The sequence below is a fragment of the Musca domestica genome, unplaced genomic scaffold (assembly GCF_030504385.1).
Source record: "Musca domestica strain aabys unplaced genomic scaffold, Musca_domestica.polishedcontigs.V.1.1 20, whole genome shotgun sequence".
Lineage (NCBI taxonomy): Eukaryota > Metazoa > Arthropoda > Insecta > Diptera > Muscidae > Musca > Musca domestica.
In genome coordinates, this window is record NW_026712250.1 from 1,564,006 (window position 1) to 1,585,878 (window position 21,873).

The 21,873-nt window shown below is 35.0% G+C and overlaps 1 long non-coding RNA gene across 1 annotated transcript; it reads left to right on the forward strand.

Annotated features, from left to right (window-relative positions):
- Positions 1-18,052: 18,052 nt before the first annotated feature.
- Positions 18,053-21,599, forward strand: LOC131802349 (uncharacterized). Its single transcript, XR_009342166.1, has 2 exons — positions 18,053-18,191; positions 21,106-21,599. It is a non-coding gene; the product is annotated as an uncharacterized LOC131802349 (long non-coding RNA).
- Positions 21,600-21,873: the final 274 nt, after the last annotated feature.

Consider the following 21,873-nt stretch of genomic DNA (forward strand, 5'->3'; position numbering starts at 1 on the left):
AAAAATATTAAATTTAGATTTAAAAATCAAATTCATATTTGAGACTAAACTTTTTTCACCATACATTTTATAATGTTTGAGCAACTGTTGCCTACTTTTAGGGGTTCAAAGTAAAAATATTAAAAGCTAAAAAAGTGTGAGAAATTTTAGGCTTAAGAACTTATATAGAAGACCAACTAGAAGACAACTCCTGGTCTTCTATGAGAGAAGTCATCTGGTCTTCTCAAGAAAAGACCTTTCTTCCGAGAAGAAGACTTTCCGGTCATTTTGTGAAAGAAGACTCTCTGGTCTTTCTGCGAGAGAAGACTTTCTGGTCCTCTGTGAGAGAAGACCTTCTACACTTCTATTAGAGAAGACCTTCTTCTCTTCTATGAGAAAAGACCTTCTACTCTTCTATGAGAGAAGACCTTCGACTCTTCTATGAGAGAGTACTTTCTTCTCCTCTAAGAGATAAGATATTCTTCTCTTCGATGAGAAAACCTTTTCCTCAACTATGAGAAGATCTTCTTCTCTTTCAGGGGAAGGCCTTCTCCTCTTCTATAAGACGACCTTCTACTCTTCGATGAGTCTTTTAAAAGTGAAGACCTCCAGGTCTTCTATCATTTTTTGATCTTTTGTCATAAAAGAGTTCCTTTTCATTTAGATAGAAGACCTTCTGGTCTTCTATAAGAGAAGACTCTAGAGAAGACCTTTTTGTCTTCCATAAGAGATGACTACCAGGTCTCCAGTTGTTTTTTCTATGGAAAAAACTGTTCTCATTTTCCTGTGTATTTTTTTTTTTGTAGAAAAAAATTCCCGAGAATTTTTTTATAGAAAAAACTGTCTTCAGTTTCCACAGTTTTATGAAAAAAACTCTCATTTCTTGAGGAATTTTTTCTACAGAAAAAAATGTCCTCATTTCCTGAGAATTTTTTTTCGAGAAAAACACTCCTCATTGTCCTGAGGATTTTTTTCTATAGAAAAAACTCTCCTCACCGTCCTGAGGATTTTTTTCTATAAAAAACTCTCCTCAGTTTCCTGAGAATTTTTTTTATAGAAAATACTGTCTTCAGTGTCCTGAGGGATTTTTTCTATAGAAAAAATTCTTCAGAATCCTGAGGAGGGTTTTTTCTCCTCAGTGTCCTGAGGGATTTTTTTTCTATAGAGAAAACTCTCCTCAGAGTCCTAAAGGATTTTTTTAATAGAGAAAACTTTCCTCAGTGTCCTGAAGGATTTTTTTCTATTGAAAAAACTCTTCTCATTTTTCTTTAGAAAAAAAACTCTCCTTAGTGTCCTGAGAAATTTTTTTCTATGGAAAAAGCTCTTCTCATCTTCCAGAGAATTTTTTTCTATAGAAAAAACTGTCCTCGGTTTCCAGAAGATTTATTTTTCTGTAGAAAAAAACTGTTCTCAGTTTTTTATAAGGAAAGGTCTTCTATGGACCGCTTCTCTACAAGAAAAGATTTTCGGGTCTTTTTCAAAAGAAGATCTTTGGGTCTTCTATGAAAACTGTTCCTAATGGTGGGTTTTCTATAGAAAAAAATTTCCGTGAGCAAATTTTTCTATAGAAAATTGTCTTTTTCTGCCAATTTTCCTGAGGACTATTTTCTAAAGGCAAATTAACCTCACCTCTCTGAGGAATATTTTTCTATAGAAAAAGTTTCATCATTTTCGTGTAGAAACAAGTCTCCAAGTTTTCCAGTTTTTGCGGAATTTTTTAAAGAAAAAAATTTACCCTGGGAAATTTTGACCCAGCTACCGATTTTCTTCCCAGCTTCCATAACTAAACTTCCTTTTCTCCTGCACTGTATGCCATGCTTAGACCCAGAGACTTTTTCTTCTGTCTGTCTTTCTTTTTTTCTTCGTCTCCAAAGAATTTTCTCTGAGTTTTCAATTTTCCCATTTTTGTTGTTGTTGCTTTCTTTGCACTCGATTTTTCACATCTGCACATATCTTGTCTACATTCTAAGTATCTATCTTTCTGCATATTTGTCATCTATATTATGGCCATTAGAAGGGTTTCTTTTTTTAGTTTTTGCATCCAACCATCCATGTCAGCTGCTTCAGCTTCGGCTGGGTGCTGCTGCGGAACCCATCAATAGGTGAAGATGGTAGATGGCAACAAATCCATTGAATTCTTGCCATGGTTTGCCATGCAATGATGCCATTAGAGGTCTTCTTGTTGTTGGGATTTTATGGCGGCGGCGACTATGACTACGACAACGACCAATCACTGTTCGGGTGGTCAGGGTGGAAGAGGAGGGGGGTCGAGGGGTATTGTCAGGTTTGTAAGATACTTTGCATTGATGAGAAATTGAAAATACATTTTCAATAATGTTATATGAATTATAGACTCGTTTCGTTGGAAAGGGTTTGGCGGTGTGGGTTTAACAAAAAGAAAAAAAAAAGAAAATTGAAGCATACTTTTAGGTGTCAACAATCTGAGATTTTTAAAATATATATTTAAAAAAATCTTTGAAAAAATTCAAAAAAAAAAAAAAATTAAATTTAAATAATGAAGGCAAATAATTAATGATCCTAAAAGTATGCTTCATTGAATTTAACAATTATAGTGGATTAATGCTTATAGTGAAGCAAGACTCTGAAAATAAAATTTAGACATTTAAACAAACCATTAAAGTTTTGAGCTTTTTTTTCAATTCTTCTAAATTGTCCATTTACGTCTTGAAATTAAAATCCGAAATAAATTTAAATTGAATTGTAATTGGAATTCGAATTTGCCTAAAAGTATGCCTCACATTTTATAAACAAGCTGTCTTATTTCAGACTATGTTTTGCAAATATTAAATTTTCTCATTTTAAATATCACCCACCTTGTGATCACCCTTTTGCCCGTCTGTTACCAATTCAATCCAATATTCTTGCATGGAAAATCCATAATAAAATATAAAATATTACCCCCCCGGCCCCCCAACAAAGAAGCAACAGAGGAAAAATTGGAAAATAACTAAACTGTCAGTTGCCATAGAACATGCCAGGCAAATGCAATGTAACAACTAGGAACAGGAGGATTTGCCTGTCCAAAGAAATATGGCAATACAAGAATAGATATATTGCATACTTTAAGGCTTCAATAATCTCAAAGGTAAAATATGTGGGGATCATCAAAGCCAGAAGAGGGCACACACACACAGAAAACACCTGAGTTGCAAGGAAACCCAATGAAAAATGGAATAACATTTGAAATTAAAAAAAAATTGCAAAGACTACCTAAAAGTATGCTTTAAAATTTTCCAGTTTGTCATTTTAATCTACAAAACAATATCTTAATTCAATTTCATGATTGTCGCTGTCGTTTTGTTTTATTGGCAACAGATTCTACTTTCCAGTCCACAGCCATATTACTATCAATGTCAGTGGACAGTTCGACGCTAGGTCGGTGAGTCCGTCGGTCGGTAGGTTGTTTGGCCGCCACTGATTGTTGAGCCATTCATTGGTTCGTCACAATGCAGTGGTAATTTTACAGCAGTAAGACGTATGAGAATCCAAAAACAACAACAACAATTATAGGAGCCGTAACAAGCCAAACCATTTGGCTCCAGCCTAAAAACGGCAAATAATTTAATGAACTTTTCTCGCACCGAGTGGTGGTCTGTGGTCATCGTGGTGACAAAGGCGAAATGGATAGACGTTTTAAGAGAGAGAAAAAGGCTAGGTTACACAATACCCAAATATGATTTTATAAAGGAAGTTCAGATTTTGAGCTGAAAGAAGTTCTTCTGGAAGTTGTGGAGGATGTTTTCTATAGAAAAATTTACCACAGAAGGAAAGAAAAAAGTTTTTCAGAACGCTAAGGGAAAGTTTTTCTAGAGGAAAAATTCTCGAAAAGCTCAGAATATGTGTTCTCTAAAAAAAAACTCCCCATAAAGCCAGGGAGATTTTTCCCCAAAGACTTAGTTTTTCAGAAAACTAAGGAGAATTTTTCTGTGAAAAAGCCCTACCGGAAACTGAGAAGAATTGTTATTTTGAAAAAAAGTTATTTAGGATAGTATTTTCGGATTTGTAAGGTAGGTTAGGCCATGTCTAGGTTACCGAGGTCTTCCTGTAGACAAGCAATGTTGAAATGAAACGAGAAAAAATGCCTAAAATTAACAATATAAAGGGGGATATGAGTAAAAAAGTTTAATAATGTAACTAGTTTATTATAAAGAGTACTTTTAGAACAGTTTGGGATCTAGAGATATCTCTTGGGCGCCATTTTTATTTGTATAACAGTTTCAGAGATGGCTTTAAACTAAATTTTTTGGAGTGTACTAGTGTCATGTGTTTGGAAAATGAAGATCTTTAATTTTTTCTTTCGGTATAACAGTTTTCTATAACTGTTATACTGAAACAGAAAACTGTTATACAAAAATATTTTGCCAAATATAAAACCTTAATTTTTAAAAGTCATATACATTTTTATTTAGTAAAAATCTAGCTTGAATTCATCTCTGAAACTGTTATACCAATACACAAATGCCCTTAAGGGATATTCATGGATCCCAAACTGTTCCATAACTGTTATACTGAGAAGAAAAAAAATGTAAAAGAGGTCTATAATAAAAACCTAGCTTAAAACAACTTCTGAAACTGTTATACAAATGAGAAATGCCCTTAATGGTTATTTTTAGATCCCAAACTGCTCCATAACTGTTATACTGAGAAGAAAAAAATGTAAAATAAGTCTGTGGTAAAAATCTAGCTTAAAACCAGCACTGAAACTGTTATGCAAATAAAAAAATGCCCATAAGGGATATTTTTAGATCCTAAACCGTGCTATAACTATTATACTGAGAGAAAAAATGTAAAATAGGTCTATATAGCTATAAATAGGTTATTTGTTTTGGTATAAAAATATTTTTTCTGCATGAAAACTGTTATACGAACATAAGTGGTTATTAAAATATTTTGTATCATAATTGGTTTTAGGCATTCAAGTTCGTCTAGTGTCCAAAATATGTTTTGTATAACAGTTTTCTATAACTGTTATACTGCTAGAAATAAGTAAAATCAGTCAATATAATTATACAGGGTGAGATAAAAAAATTGCAAAAAAGTCAAACGCCATAATTTTTTAAGCGATCGACACTTTGGTATTTTTTTAGTGCCAATCTTGCTTTCCAATCGGAGAAAACCAAATTCGGCCAAGCGAAGCAACTCTTTATGAGAATATTTTTAATAGAGAAAGGAGGCTCAGGAATCCTCCTGCAGAAGAACTTCTCAATAGAAGAAAGTTTGCAATAAGTTCAAAATTTTTTTTCCTAGGAAAAGACGGGTTAGGGAAGCCAAAGAAAATATTTTTGAGATAAAAAAATCCCCAGTGGAAAACGTATCTCTGGAGCTAAGATAATCCTTTCTGCTGCGGAAAATTTTATCTTCAGATCCCTTGAAAATTTTTCTACAGAAAATTCTCCTCAAATTTCTTTGGAAATCATGTAAATACTGTGGTGGTGTAACCCATACCCATGCTTCATCTTCTTCATTCTCTCGCTGGCTAAAAATTATAACACAAATTGCTTGCTTATAGCTTGGCCATCCATCAAGTTTGAATACGGCCTGTTTGAAATGGCATAAATGACCGGCTGTTAAGAGACCCATTTCGTATGGCTTTTGCAAATCTTCAGTGATGTTAGTCATGTTAGAAATGGGTGGAAGATGGGGAAGAGAGAAAAAGGAGGGGAGAGAGAAGAAGAGGGTTAATGTGGTGTGAGTGGAGTGGAGGTGAGGTCTTTGACAAGTGCTTTGTTTTGCAATCAGAAAGGCTACCACATAATTAGTTTCAGATTTCAAGGATGCTCGTAATCGCATCACACACACATAGACGCACACATGAACCCTCTCACAACCAAGAGACAGTTAGACAACAAATCGTAGGCTTCTAAATTGGATTGGATTGTGTGATGCGATGTGTTGCGATGACCAACCAAAATCGGGCCATAAATTGAAATTGTCCCAGTGTAACTAAGAGCCAAATAAAATGTCCAAATGAGATTATATAAATTACCTACTCCAATGAGCGAGCTCACATTAGGCCAAGGCACACTAGGTCAAATGACCACTTTTTCTGTGCGAAAGTCGAATTTCGTAAGGGCGATTTTGCACTGATCATCGATGCCACCATGTAGGGAATAGTCCAAAATAACATAAACTTCACTTTGTTTTTGTAAAATGTCAAACACCGCTTGACAGCAATCAATCAAAGTTACACATGTAACACGTTATTGAAAGACTGTTTGCGCAGCCTATTATTTTCTAAAGTTTCAAATGCTTGTTTTTCATCCAGTTGAAATAAATGACGGAAATTTTGAAATGGAAGACAAAATTATTAGTGAGTACTTATGTCCCAGGTATTAAAAAGTGTAGATATCGTTTATTTACAAAAATAAATGCTGACTTATTTACATAACCTCAAATTTGTTTGAGTGATTTTGATTTACGAGTTCATGTAAGCTTTACAAATTTCGGCGAATTTCGGCAGACAAAAAGTAAATAGAAATGAATCAATTAAGATGTAGTTAATTGATTCTACTTTACTATAAACCGCACCTTTTAGCGCTTTTCAAGAAAAATAGTTTTTTCTAGGTTACCATGCTATAACAAAATGAGAGTTGTTTGAAGTTTGACTGCATGAATGTTCGCAAAAGGACAAGCTTAGCAAGCTGTTGTCAACTTTGTCGTGAACAAAATTGGTGCTGACGATATTTCCGAAGATTCAATGAAATTCTGGAAAGAAAAAACGCGTTTGTTCTGCAAATCTTTAACATCAAAATACGAAAAATATGGAAAAAAATTGGGAAGAATGCTGACAAATTTAGATTGGAAAACTGTGTTTGGCTTACGGATAAAATTAATTTCGATATTAAAAAGCAAACTGCAAAAGTCAATTCTTTGGCTGTTGGTCACCCAAAAGCTCAATTTTGCAACAAAAGTGAATATGGAAAAAGAAAAAAAGCATTCGAGCTTTCAAACTCAATAAACAACGAAACAAACTTACTAGTACGTGCAGCAGCAACATCGTTCTAAAAGAAAGTTTAGCATGCCCAACTAGGCCCTCAAAAATAAAAAAAAGATATGTGCTGAAACCAATACAAAGCCAATTTTATTTTCTGCAGATGAGACATTAGCTTTTTTTGGAAAATAATTTTACAAAGGACCAATATAATGCATTACGCCGCGAAAGTAGATTAAGAAACTGAAATTATAGTACTTTTCTCATTACTTACTCAAGATGGTGATTATGTGACTAATTTTAAGGAGGAGGGGGAGATGACTGCTGGTATTTTAAAATGCAGTTGTGGTAGAAAAATTCGGTTAATAACTTGTGTCAAAAATCAAACTGATTGCAAAATGTCTTCTAACACCACACGAGCACCTACATTTATCACTATGACTATTTAAAAAGTTTGGAGGAAAAATCTGGTTTATGAATGTTAAGTCATGTATTTTTTGTTTAATTTACTGATTTTACACTTTCTTTAACGCTTGCCTTCATTTTAGTTTGAAATAGTACAATATTTTAGTTGTACTTAATTTCGCACAGAAAAAGTGGTCATTTGTTTTGGGAAAAGGGTTGTAGTTTGGAAAAAGTAAAAAAAAAATGAAAAATCAGAAACAAGGATTTAATTTGTTTAAGAATTTGGGGTTTAGACTGTTGCGACACATTGGGTATTTAAATAGAACCTAAAAGTATGCTTTAAAAAATCAAAATAAAATTCTTCTGAAATGGATCTCTAAAGAAAAGGGAAAACGTTAAAGAATTTGGCCGCATTTTTGAAGGAATGGGTGGCGTATACGTTGTAAAAATACTTATACGCCCGAGGTGACCAATGCTAACCGACATATTTTTACTGGAGGTATTTTTGTGGCTAATTGGAGAGAGTTCAAAGAGTAGCCTTACAAATGTTTCCAACTTAAATTTATAAAAAATTTCTATTTTATGATTTAATTTAACAAATAATAAGTATGTCTCCCAAGGCCGCCTAAAAATATCTTTCAGAAAAATAGAGTAATATTATATTGCATGCATTTAGGATGCCTTCTCCTTGAGTTATTGAGCCAAGCTAGTTAACCTTTGTAGATTTTTTATGTTAGTTCTTGGAAAGAGTTGTTAAGGCAGATTTTCCCTTACTTCGTTCGTATGAGATTCATAGAGATTCAAAATTTTGACCCCTTTTTTGGGCAGGTACCCGAAGGAGTGTACCGATGTCAACTATTTTTACATCAGATCTTGTGTTGATAGAAATATTGGAATGTGTGAAATTTTCAGATTCATCGGATGTTTATTTCTCGTTTTATGAGCTTCATGGTTATTCTAAATTTTGACCCCTTTGTTGGGAAGGTACCCGAAGGAGTAGACCCATATCTACCTTCTTCACACCTCATCTTGTGCTGATAGAAATATTGGAATCTGTGAAATTTGAAGAGAATTTGATGCTCATTTTCCGTTTTATGAGCTTAATGCTTATTCAAAATTTTGACTCCTTTGTGGGAGAGGTACCCGAAGGAGCGGACCTATATCTACCTACTTCACACCTCATCTTGTGTTGATAGAAATATGGGTATGTGTGAAATTTTCAGAGAATCGAATGTTCATTTCCCGTTTTATGGGCTTCATGCGTGTTCAAAATTTTAAACTCTTTGTGGGGAAGGTACCCGAAGGAGTGGACCCATATCTACCTTCTTCACACCTCATCTTGTGTTGATAGAAATATTGGAATCTGTGAAATATGAAGGGAATAGGATAGTTATTTCGCATTTTAAGAGCATTTTGGCTATTCAAAATTTTGACCCCCTTGTGAGGGAGGTACCAGAAAGAGTGTATCGATGTCAACCATTTTCACATCAGATCTTGTGTTGATAGAAATATTAGAATTTGTGAAATTTGAATAGAATTTGATGCTCATTTTCCGTTTTATGAGCTTAATGCTTATTCAAAATTTTGACTCCTTTGTGGGAGAGGTACCCGAAGGAGTGAGCCGATACCTACCATCTTCACACCAGATTTTGAGGTGGCACAAATATTGCATTGTGTGAAGTTTAGAAAGAATTAGATGTTCATTTCCCGTTTTATGGGTTTCATACTTATTCCAAATTTTGAACCCTTTGTGGGGAAGGTACCCGAAGGAGTGAGTCGATATATTCCATCTTCACGTCAGATCTCGCGTTAGTAGAAATATTGGGATGTGCTCAATATGAAAGTAATAGGATCCTAATTTCGAGTTTTATGAGCTTCATGGTTATTCAAAAACTTTGATTCCTTTCTGGGGGAGTTACCAGAAGGAGTGGTCCGTTCTATCTGTTCTTCATAGAAGATCTTGTGTTGGTTGAAATATTAGGATGTGAGAAATTTAAAGGCAATCGGACATCTATTTCACATTTTATAAGAGTTATTATTATTCGGAAATTTTCACCTTTCGTGGGGAGGTACTTTTTTTTTTTCAAAATTTGCACAAAATCGGATGATCGTTTCTTGTTACATGGGTTAAATTATTTTCTGGGAAATTTTTAACCTTCTGAGGGGGAGGTACTACAAGGAGTGGATCGATATTGTCCATTTTCGCACCTGACATAGCTCTGACGAAAATATTAGGATTTGCAAAGTTGGAGCAAAATCGGATTATCATTTCTCTTTCTGTGCAAAAAATATGTTTTTTGAAAAATTCAACCTTTTGTTGGGAAGGTACCAAAAGGACTGGGCCCATTTAACCCAACTCCGAACTCCAAATAAGTTTGATATTAATATTACAATATAGCAGCTTTGGATACAATTGGATATTCCCTCCAAGAGTTATAGGTCAGAGAAATAGATGGACGGTCGGACGGCCACCCCTAAATCGACTCCAAATGTTCTGAAATGGATTTGATCCCAAGAGACCTACAGTCCCAAAATGTATTTCGATATATTTTGGCCGTTTTAAAGAATATAGGGTATATATTATAGCCAATTTGGCTTTGGAAGACAATAAAGAAAAAAATATTGCCTACTTTCAGGATACCACCTCATAAAATTTTGTGTATTTTGTGAAAAAAATGAATTAGATTAGAAAAATTCTGTCAAAACCTTTAGTTTATCAGTCTCTGCACAACCTCCCCGGGGGTCTGCTCGTTTTGTTTATAAAAATAACTACAACAACAACGACAGCAACAGAGATATAAAAATATATTGCATATCCTTGGGGAGTCATAGGAAAAAACAAAATAATTGTACACAATTTATAGTGATCCCCCAGCCCTCTCTCTCAGAAATGAGAAAATACCCAAGAAGAAGAAGAACGACAACAACAACAATTTGTGTGTCATCTTCTGCTTCTTCAGCTCCATCTTCATAAAATTATAATAACAAGACTGGGAATGTATTGCCAGCAAACATTATCATAGTTTATAGTCAGAATATCTTGGCTTTTGGGCCATGGAGGTGGGGGTGGGGGTTGGGAGGCGGGTCTAGGAGGAGAGGTTTGAGGGGACTTAAAATCTCATTACTTATTAATGCAAATATTTATAGAATTCACTTTTCGAACTTTGAAAAAAATTTGGGATTTTATCCCCCCGTATGTGTCTGCAAGACGCCTCTGTATTTCTTTCTGCCTTTGGCAAATTCAATTATTTTTATATACTACGTATTTTTTTTTTTTTTTTGAATATATTCTTCTGCTTCTCAGATACTTCTTCAAAAGAATGTTATTGTCTATGGATTGTGGACAATATCTAGGGTAATTATTTTCTTAGGCGAAAAATGGGTTTTGGTTAACAACTGGGTGCTGTAGCTATCCCTTAATTTCTTTTGAGTTATGAGAAAAATTCGAATTTTCTCAATAAATTTAAATTTCTTTTAGCATACGTAAACATGTTGAAAGTGAAAAGCAATTATTTGTAAATTAAAAAATAAGAAAACATGCCAGAAATGGCTGAAATGAATATTAGACACCGAGGCGTATACGTTGTGAAAGCAATCATACGCCATGGAGCCTTAAGCAAAGAAGATATTTATTTAATATTCGTTTTTTAAATAAAAAAATCATACATTTAATAGAAATCAAAATTGAATTGAAATATAACTTTCTATATTTTTCAAAATATATGAATTCCTCCATCCCCCTCTCCCTCATAAGGATTTATATAAATTTTCAATTTAGAAAATTACACCGGGAACATAATATTCCGAAACATCATCACCATCATCACCACGAATGGTTTCACTCGGCCACATTTATTTGAATGACTATAACAAACTATTCAACATTGCCGTTGTGCAATCAATCATAATTTCATGAGAAGGGAGGGGAGAACAATTTGTGTAAAAAGCCCATGATTTGAGCCATATATCTTCTGCTCCAAAAAAACGACAACAACAACAAAAAATTGCTCAACACCACACAACGACTTGTTTACATTTGCATGGGAAAAAACAAATTCAATTATGACGTAGTTTTGAAAATAAAATCCAAACGCCTGTTTTAGGAGCACCCTAAAAGTATGCAGCATACACGGGGTGAAATGAAAAAACTGCAAACAAATTCAGATTGCTGTCATTTCTAAACCACTCGTCCGACAGCTTTTAAATTTTTTACAGTGACAGCTCATTATATTGTTTACAAGCGTCCGAAAGCATTTTGGTGAGAATTTTCCAGAAAAAAAGTTATTCGTGATGGAATTCAAGCGGGATAGTGTGATTTTTTTATATTTGGCTGGGTGGCTATTGTTAGAGCACTCCAGCTTTTAAATGTGAATAAATCTTTACCGCGATACTGCTGGCGTAGCCCGACGTCGTGGAAGTGGACGGAAGAAAACATCAACATCAGCAGGAAATGGTTCGAAAAATAAAGAAGCGACTTGATAGAAACCCGCCTCGCAGTGGCCGAAAAAATGGCTCGTGAGCTGAAAATATCGCAATATACCATTCGCAAATATTGAAAAATGAGCTCGGGATAAAGCCATTGAGATTCCAAAAAAGTGCAAGAACTTACACCACAACCGAAAAAAAATAGACTCAAAAGAGCTAAAGAGTTGCTTCGCTTGGCCGAAAGTGGTGAACTACCGAATTTGGTTTTCTCCGATCAGAGAAAACATTCGTTGTCCAGCAGTTTGTAAACAGACAAAATGATCGGGTTTTACTTACCAAAGAGGTTAGCTGAAAATGGGCACCTTCGGTTGGCCACCAGAACTCAAGCGCCGGCCATGCTAATGGTGTGGGCCGCCATAATAGCCGATGGTGGCTCTCCGCTCGAATTAATTGACCGTGGCATCAGAATAAATGCCGTTTATTATCGCGAAAATATTCTGGAGGGTGTTTTAAAGCCTTGGACATGCAAACATTTTGGGGCGCAGACCTTGGACATTCCAAAAGGACTCAGAACGCGCCACCCAAGAATGGTTACAAAATGAGGTTCCTCGCTTCATTCGTCCAGCGCACAATGGCCACCAAAATCTCCGGATACCAATCCGTTGGTCTATTGTGTCTTGAGTATTTTGGAAAGCCAGGTTGCCACTAAAAAATACCAAAGTGTCGATCACCTCAAGCAAGCGCTTCGCCGGGAATGGGCAAAATACCTCAGAGCAATATTCGGGCAGCATGTGACGGTTTTATTGGCCGTTTGAATGGCATAATTCGTGCCAAAGGTATCCAATTCGATTAAATCTAAACTTATTTTAAAATTTGATGCTGTTTCCGACATTTTTTCAATTAATTTTTTTCAATAAAATTTTTTAAAAAAAATGTAGAACTTATGGCGTTTGACTTTGTTGCAGTTGTTTTTTATGTCACCCTGTATATGTAACCATATATCTTCGCTTTTGCCTAAAAGTAGGCAAATGCCATAATTCATATCTAAACTAGGCAAACTAAATGCCAGTGGTTATAACATACCTACACACACACACACACACATACACACTCATTTTAGTATACATCCCAAATTTGGTTCATTTTCCTGGAAAAGCCTGGAAAATGTTCGAAACACACGTAGTGGTCAAGTATTTGTTAAACGATTTTGGGAGAGCCAAATTTAATGCCACAGACAATTGGTTTTGGCTGGAGGGGAGACAATTTAAAACACATTCATCATCCGGGAGAATTTTAAATAAAACACATACGTACATACATACGTACCGGGACGTACACAGGAATGTCCTTCGAAACCATTTGGGGAGGAGGGGAGATATGTCAGCTGGTAAAAATGAAATTTTCCATAGAAAAAGTAAAAGAAAAAATATAAGAATAAAAAATATTAGGAATGAGGGATCAGGTCCTTGGGGTTAACCCCTGCGTACGTCCCTGCAGGCCTAGAATCCCTGAAAGCCTTCAATATTTCCAAAAATTGCTAATTCTGACAGATTTCAAAATTTTTATAAAAAAATCCCCAGAATTTTTTTTGTAAAATCGAGGATTTTTTTAGTAGGTTTTTCGAAGCCTCACTCCAGGACAATGTTTTGAAAAATTGAAATTTTTGTTATTTCGATATGGAAATTTGAATTTTGGGAATTTTGAGTTAATTTTTTTTGAGTAATAAATTTTAAACTACTTCTCTTGCCATTAGATGACCCAGAGCTCCTCTAAGGGCCTTAGAAATGTTCTCCTTAAATTTAAATTTTTTTTATAATATTTTTAAGGAAGCTTACATCATTTACACTTAGATTTTTAATTTAGAAAATAACCCCTCAATCACCCTCTGTGGCTCTCCTTGGCGTATGAGTGTGGTTGGTAAGTATACGCCACCCTGACCTAAAAAATTAGATTTTAATTTTGTCTTTCATGCAATCTTTGATTAAAACACACAGAAGCGTGTTCAGCAACAGTTAGCAGGACAACACCTCGTCTTTGTATCCCAAAATTTTAAAATTGTAAAAATTCCTGGAGTTGTGTGGGGAGGGACCTAAAATTTGGTACAAAATTTTGAAGGGCATGTAAACTTAGCTACTGAAAAAGATCAAAAACTATGAATGACTGTCTTGTGTGCGGTTTTTTTTGACAATTTCTAGCTCAAGGCCGTTTTCATTTCCCTTCACCATTATCTCATCCGGGAGATACATTCTCCCCTGTTTCAATTCCAATACCACCCCCGCAACAATCAATTCCCTTCAGTTAAGACATCCCATTAGGTAATGGTTTCAGTGGTAATACCCAGACCTCTCCCCCAACCCCTCGATTATCACCCATCATTTACCAGAAATAAATCAACAAAAGTCCTTAATTGAAATTTATTGAACCCCATAAACGCCTTCATTCGTGGGCCTGGGCTGCGAAGTCAAAACATTTATGGAAAAACGTTTAGTCAATAAGACAAAGTTTTGCACCTCCCAAAAAGTTAAGACTGCGGCTATACACACACACAACCTCACTCACTCACCCGCACACACTGGCACACACAAATGATCAATTGACTTATTCACACGAACGCCACCGAACAATGGCGCTACATCCGAATGCTAAGCGGCACATGCCAAACACAGCACATAAATCACACACGTACACCCCGCTCACGCTCACACCCGGGATGAGGTGAGGAGTGGTACAAGGAAGGATGAATCGCTGACTGGTATCAATGCTGCTGCAGGTGGGCCCCTTGTGAGTGGGTTCGAGTGGGTGCTTCTGCCATGGCAACTGTTGAAACGCTTTTGAATAATAATTCCACTCGATTTGTGTGGCAGGTGCTTCACCAGCAATAATCCACTTTGGAGCATAATTCACAAGCTTGCAAAAAATCGTACGGAAAGACCAAAGAAATTCCCAAAGAGCCGGGTATTCGAGTAGTCGGACAAAATGTGCAGCAACGCCAGCACTAAAGGATTTAATGGGCAAGGTGGGAAAGAACGAGGAGGGGGGGCGAAATTTATGTTTAAATGCGGAGGTGGCTAATGAAAATGTCGACTTTGAATCTCGGTGAATCTTAATTGTCGTTTTCACGCACACACACACACACAGACACACACTGACACATATTCACTAACACACATCCTGTCGTCATGGCTGGTGATTTAATTTCATGGCAATTATAATGACGCTGCATGAATGTGGTGTTCATTTGAAAGGAGAGCACCACAGCCAGCAAAAGAACGCTCCCTCCCATTCAGTCATTCATTCGTCCATTCTCTCGCATGAATATTTCATGAAATTTTTGTGGTCAACTTGAAATGAAATAAAAAGGCAAAAGAACAAAAAAAACAACGGAAAAAATAATTGTGGTGCATACTTGAAGGGATTAAGGCACGCGCACACATGTACACACTGGCATATGTGTGTGAGTGTGTGTGCTTTTCACTGTTTTCAAAAGGTGGGTTAATTTATTAATAATGGAGCATACTTTAAGGATTCCAATGTGAAAAATAATATTTAAGTTTTTAAAGCGACAATTTAATGGAAGAGCATGGAAAGGATGAAAAGGGGTGAGAGGGAGGGGAAGGGGATGAAAGAGAAAGAAAAAAATATGTAAGGGAAAAGATTAAATATGGGAAAGAGTTCATCCGACGAAATTTTCTATAGAAAATAGTTCATCCGATGAACTCTTCTATGGGAAATGAGTTCATCCGATGAACTTTTGTATAGAGAACATCCGATGAACTTTTCTATAGAAAAGAGTTCATCCGATGAACTCTTCTATGGGAAATGAGTTCATCCGATGAACTCTTCTATGGGAAATGAGTTCATCCGATGAACTTTTCTATAGAGAAGAGTTCATCCGATGAACTTTTCTATAGAGAAGAGTTCATCCGATGAACTTTTCTATAGAGAAGAGTTCATCCGATGAACTTTTCTATAGAAAAGGGTTCAGCCGATGAACTTTTCTATAGAAAACGGGTTCATCTGATAAACTTTTCTATAGAGAAGAGTTCATCCGATGAACTTTTCTATGAAAAAAGTTAATCCGATGAACTTTTCTATAGGAAAAGAGTTCATCCGATGAACTTTTCTATAGAGAAGAGTTCATGTGCTGAACTTTTCTATGGGAAAAGAGTTCATGCGATGAACTTTTCTATAGATAAGGGTTCATCCGATGAACTTTTGTATAGAAAAGTGTTCATCCGATGAACTTTTCTATAGAAAAGTGTTCATCCGATGAACTTTTCTATAGAGAAGAGTTCATCCAATGAACTTTTCTCTAGAGAAGAGTTCATCTATAGAAAAGAGTTCATCCGATGAACTTTTTTATAGAAAAGAGTTCATCCGACGAACTTTTCTACAGAAGAGAGTTCATCCGATGAACTTTTCTACAGAAGAGAGTTCATCCGATGAACTCTTCTATGGGAAATGAGTTCATCCGATGAACTCTTCTATGGGAAATGAGTTCGTCCGATGAACTTTTCTATAGAAAAGGGTTAATCCGATGAACATTTCTATAGAAAAGGGTTAATCCGATGAACATTTCTATAGAAAAGGGTTCATCCGATGAACTTTTCTATAGAAAAGGGTTCATCCGATGGACTTTTCTATAGAAAAGGGTTCATCCGATGAACTTTTCTACAGAAAAGAGTTCATCCGATGAACTTTTCTATAGAAAAGGGTTCATCCGATGAACTTTTCTATAGAAAAGGGTTCATCCGATGAACTTTTCTATAGAAAAGGGTTCATCCGATGAACTTTTCTATAGAAAAGGGTTCATCCGATGAACTTTTCTATAGAAAAGGGTTCATCCGATGAACTTTTCTATAGAAAATGGTTCATCCGATGAACTTTTCTATAGAGAAGATGTTGAAAAACATGTAAATTTGAATTTACTATTCAAAAATATGTCGACCAGTGCATTTACTTTGTTTCAATTAATTTGAATTTATCTAAATATTTTTGATTCATCACATGTGCTTTGAGATTTAGTTTTTCTGTATTACAATATTGAGCTGATTGTAATTATATTTTTTCATTCGTTTTTCAAATCATTGAAGTGACAAGTTCAAGAAAGAAAAGAAATAAAAAACAAGATATTCCATTTCAATTTTGTGTGTTTTTTCATTTGTCAAATTGTTCCAGAAGTTTAACTGAATTATAATATAAAATCTAATAGGTTATGGGCCCAGATAACGCCCTATAAATAAAATTGTGAATATGGACAAGATGAAAAGAAACATAGAACCGTTTAACGGTGCAAAATATTCAATTTGGAAATTCCGTGTTAGATCAATTCTTGCCGAAAATGATGTGCTTAAAGTTATTGATGAAGAAGTGCCAACGGAAATTACTGAAAATTGGATAAAAAGCGAAAGGAATGCCAAGGGTATTATAATCGAGTATCTGAGCGATTCGTTCTTAGGATTTGCAAATAATGACTGCAGTGCCAAACAAATTTTCGCAAATTTGGATGCCATTTATGAAAGAAAGAGCATTGCATCACAACTGGCCTTAAGAAAGAGGTTGCTATCATTAAAATTGGAAGGAGAAACATCATTATTAAATCATTTTCATGTGTATGACGATTTAATATCTGAGTTGGTTGCGGCTGGAGCAAATATCGGAGAAATGGATAAAGTCTCACATTTATTGCTGACACTCCCAACATCTTATGATGGTGTAATTACGGCAATCGAAACACTATCTGAAGACAATTTGACGTTGGCATTTGTGAAGACACGTTTACTTGATCATGAAATTAAAATCAAGAATGACGGAAAAGACACCAGTATGAAAGTACTACAAGCAATAAAATACCGTCGGCGTCCATTTAATAAACCAATATCACATGACTTCAAGCATAAGAAAAAGTTGAAGACCACGAAACATTTTGACCCGTCCATAAAGTGTCATTATTGTCATAAAAATGGCCATGTGAAGAAGAATTGTTTCCTGTTCAAGAAAACATTGGATACGAAAAACCATGGAGATGTAAAAACAGTTCATGCAGCAGTTCAACCCGAGAAAGGATTTGCTTTCATGATTTGTCGGGAAGCTTTTGTAAGCAGAGAAGATGGAATTCCTTTTTTGTTAGACTCTGGAGCTTCGGATCACATTATTAATGATGAAAACTTATTTTTTGATTACGTCAACCTTGAATCGCCAATTAAAATAGCAGTTGCAAAATGTGGTGAATATATTCATGCTACAAAACAAGGAAAAGTTAAACTATGGAGTAGAAACAAATACCAGATTACACTTGAGAATGTTTTGTTTTGTCAAGAAGTTCCACAGAATTTGCTCTCAATAAGAAAGATGCAAGATGCTGGATTTTCTATTGAGTTTAACTCCGAAGGTGTCATTGTACGAAACAAAAGCCATGTAATCATTCAAGGTAAATGTAAAAATAATGTTCCGATAATTTGTTTTAAATCATATAAAAGCTTGTATGCAGCAAGTGCTGCGAAATGCAATAGTTATCAATTGTGGCATGAGAGATTAGGACACATTAGTAAGAGTAAATTTATGGAGATAAAGAGTAAGGAAATGTTTTGTGATAGTCAACTTCTAGACAATGTGCGTCCCAATGAAGAGTTATGCGAAGCTTGCATAAATGGAAAACAATCCCGATTAAGTTTTGGTAAATTTAAAGACAAGGAACACGTAAGGAGGCCATTGTTTGTAATACATTCCGATGTCTGTGGACCGATAACTCCGCCCACAATTGATGAGAAAAATTATTACGTGATCTTTGTCGATGAATTCACTCACTACTGTGTGACCTACTTAATTACCTTTAAATCAGAAGTTTATTCTGTATTTAAGGATTTTGTTGCTAAAAGTGAGGCTCTATTTAACTTGAAAGTTGTTAACTTGTATATTGACAATGGACGGGAGTATTTATCAAATGAAATGAGGGATTACTGTATAAATAAAGGCATAAGTTATCACTTGACTGTGCCATATACCCCACAATTGAATGGCGTTTCTGAACGAATGATAAGAACTATAACAGAGAAAGCGCGTGCCATGATAAGTGGAGCAAAATTAGACAAAACTTTTTGGGGTGAAGCTGTTCTAACAGCAACATATTTAATAAATAGAAGTCCTAGTAAGGCGTTAAAAGATAATTTGAAAACCCCGTTTGAGATGTGGCATGGGAAAAAACCTATTTTAAAGTTTTTGAGAGTTTTTGGGTCCACGGTATATGTACATGATAAATTGAGAAAAAGAAAATTCGATGAGAAATCATGGAAGGCTATACTTGTTGGATATGAGTCGAATGGCTATAAACTGTGGGATGTGGACAATGGACGTTTTGTAATGGCTCGTGATGTAATTGTTGATGAGAGAAATATGCAGTATTCTAGAGATCTAAAAGACACAGACCGTAGTAAACCTGATAATGTTAACGAATTCCGGAAAGAGAGTACGGAAAATGTAATCCTGAATGACAGTAAGGATTATTTAATGGAGGAACCATTGTACTCGAGTGATGTAAGAAATTTCCGGAAAGAGAGTACGGAAACTGTTATTCCGAATGAAAGTAGGAAAATGTTAAATAACGAATCACTTCATTCTAGTGCTGTAAAAATTTTCCAGAATGAGAGCACGGAAACAAATGTCCCGAATGAAAGTAGGGAGAGTCATTATCAAGAGCATGCATTGCCAGTAAAATGTAGAAATGTTGAGCAAAGTAAAAGTCAATTGCAGAATGACAAATTTATTCAAAATGAAGGTAATTTGATAAGGAAGAGTGATCGCTTAAAAGCTAAGCCACATGTATCATACAATGAGAATGAAACGTGTTTAGATAACTGTATTATGATCGCAAACGCATTTGTTGATAATGTACCGAACTCATTTGAAGAACTTCTGTATAGGGATGACAGCACATATTGGAAAAAAGCTATTGAGGAGGAACTTGATTCTCATTTTTCAAATGAAACCTGGTCAATTGTGCCAATGCCAGAAGACAGAAATATTATAGACTGTAAGTGGGTTTTTAGTTTGAAACATGATGAGTTCGGTAATCCGGTAAGATATAAAGCTAGACTTGTAGCAAGGGGATTTACACAAGAATATTTGATTGATTACAATGAGACATTTGCACCAGTGGCTAGAGTCTCTAGCTTTCGGATTTTAATATCTATTTCAAATCAGTTTGGTTTATTGGTACATCATATGGATGTAAAAACAGCTTTTTTGAATGGGGTGCTAAAAGAGGAAATATATATGAGAATTCCCCAGGGTTTGACATGTGAAGATGGTAAAGTTTGCAAGTTGAACAAGGCAATTTATGGTCTCAAGCAAGCCGCAAGATGTTGGTTTGAAGTTTTTGAGGAGGCCCTGAAGGACATGGGATTTGTTAGCTCACCTGTTGACCGTTGTATTTATTTAATTGATAAGGGTGATGTACTGAAAAATTTGTATGTATTGCTTTATGTTGATGACCTAGTAATAGCTTGTTCAAATAATAAAACTATTGATAATTTCAAAGAGTACTTGAAGAGCAGATTTAAAATGACGGACCTTTCTGATATTAAGTTTTTTTATAGGAATGAGAGTTGAAAGACATAATGATACAATTACTCTAAGCCAATCTGCTTACATTAAGAAAGTACTTAGAAAATTCGAAATGAATGACTGTAAGCCAATTGGGAATCCACTTCCAACAAACGTTGATTATACTGCACTAAATTCAGATGAAAATTATAACGCCCCGTGTCGTAATTTAATTGGATGTTTAATGTACATAATGCTTTGTACACGACCTGATCTAAGCACATCGATAAATATCCTGAGTAGATATAGTAGTAAAAGTAATAAAGAATTGTGGCAATGCCTCAAGAGGGTTCTTCGATATTTAAAAGGCACTATTGATTTGAAATTAGTTTATACAAAACAATCTTGTAGAGAAGCTATATTTTCGGGGTATGCTGATGCTGATTGGGGAGGAAGCAAAGATGATAGAAAGAGTACTACTGGTTTTCTGTTTATGATGTTTGAATCAAATATAGTTTGCTGGAATACAAGAAAACAAAACTCTGTTGCAGCATCCTCTACAGAAGCTGAATATATGGCATTATTTGAGGCTGTAAGAGAAGCGTTGTGGCTAAAGTCATTGTTAACAAGTTTAGGTTTTGTATTCGAAAATCCAATCTTAATTTATGAGGACAATCAGAGCTGCATAAGTATTGCAAATAATCCCTCATGTCACAAGAGATCTAAGCACATTGACATCAAGTATCATTTTTCAAGAGAGCAAGTGGAAAATAATCTGATTAAAATTGAATATATTCCCACAGGCAAGCAACTGGCTGATTTGTTGACCAAACCCTTGTCAACTCCACGATTCATGGAACTAAGAACACAAGTTGGATTAAAGAATTTAGAACACTAAATATAAGTTTTTTTTTTTTGGTCTGATTAGGTTTTTCTGGGTTTTCCCTAGTCCTTGCAACAAATGTTGGGCCATAAATATTTTTACCCAGATATAACAACTTGTCAATTTTTTATTAAATACTATTTAAAGGATCGACATATTTTTGAGGCGGCGTGTTGAAAAACATGTAAATTTGAATTTACTATTCAAAAATATGTCGACCAGTGCATTTACTTTGTTTCAATTAATTTGAATTTATCTAAATATTTTTGATTCATCACATGTGCTTTGAGATTTAGTTTTTCTGTATTACAATATTGAGCTGATTGTAATTATATTTTTTCATTCGTTTTTCAAATCATTGAAGTGACAAGTTCAAGAAAGAAAAGAAATAAAAAACAAGATATTCCATTTCAATTTTGTGTGTTTTTTCATTTGTCAAATTGTTCCAGAAGTTTAACTGAATTATAATATAAAATCTAATAGAAGAGTTCATCCGATGAACTTTTCTATAGAAAAAGGTTCATCCGATGAACTTTTTTATAGAAAAGGGTTCATCCGATGAACTTTTCTGTAGAAAGGGGTTCATCCGACGAACTTTTCTATAGAAAGGGGTTCATCCGACGAACTTTTCTATAGAGAAGAGTTCATCCGATACACTTTTCTATAGAGAAGAGTTCATCCAATGAAC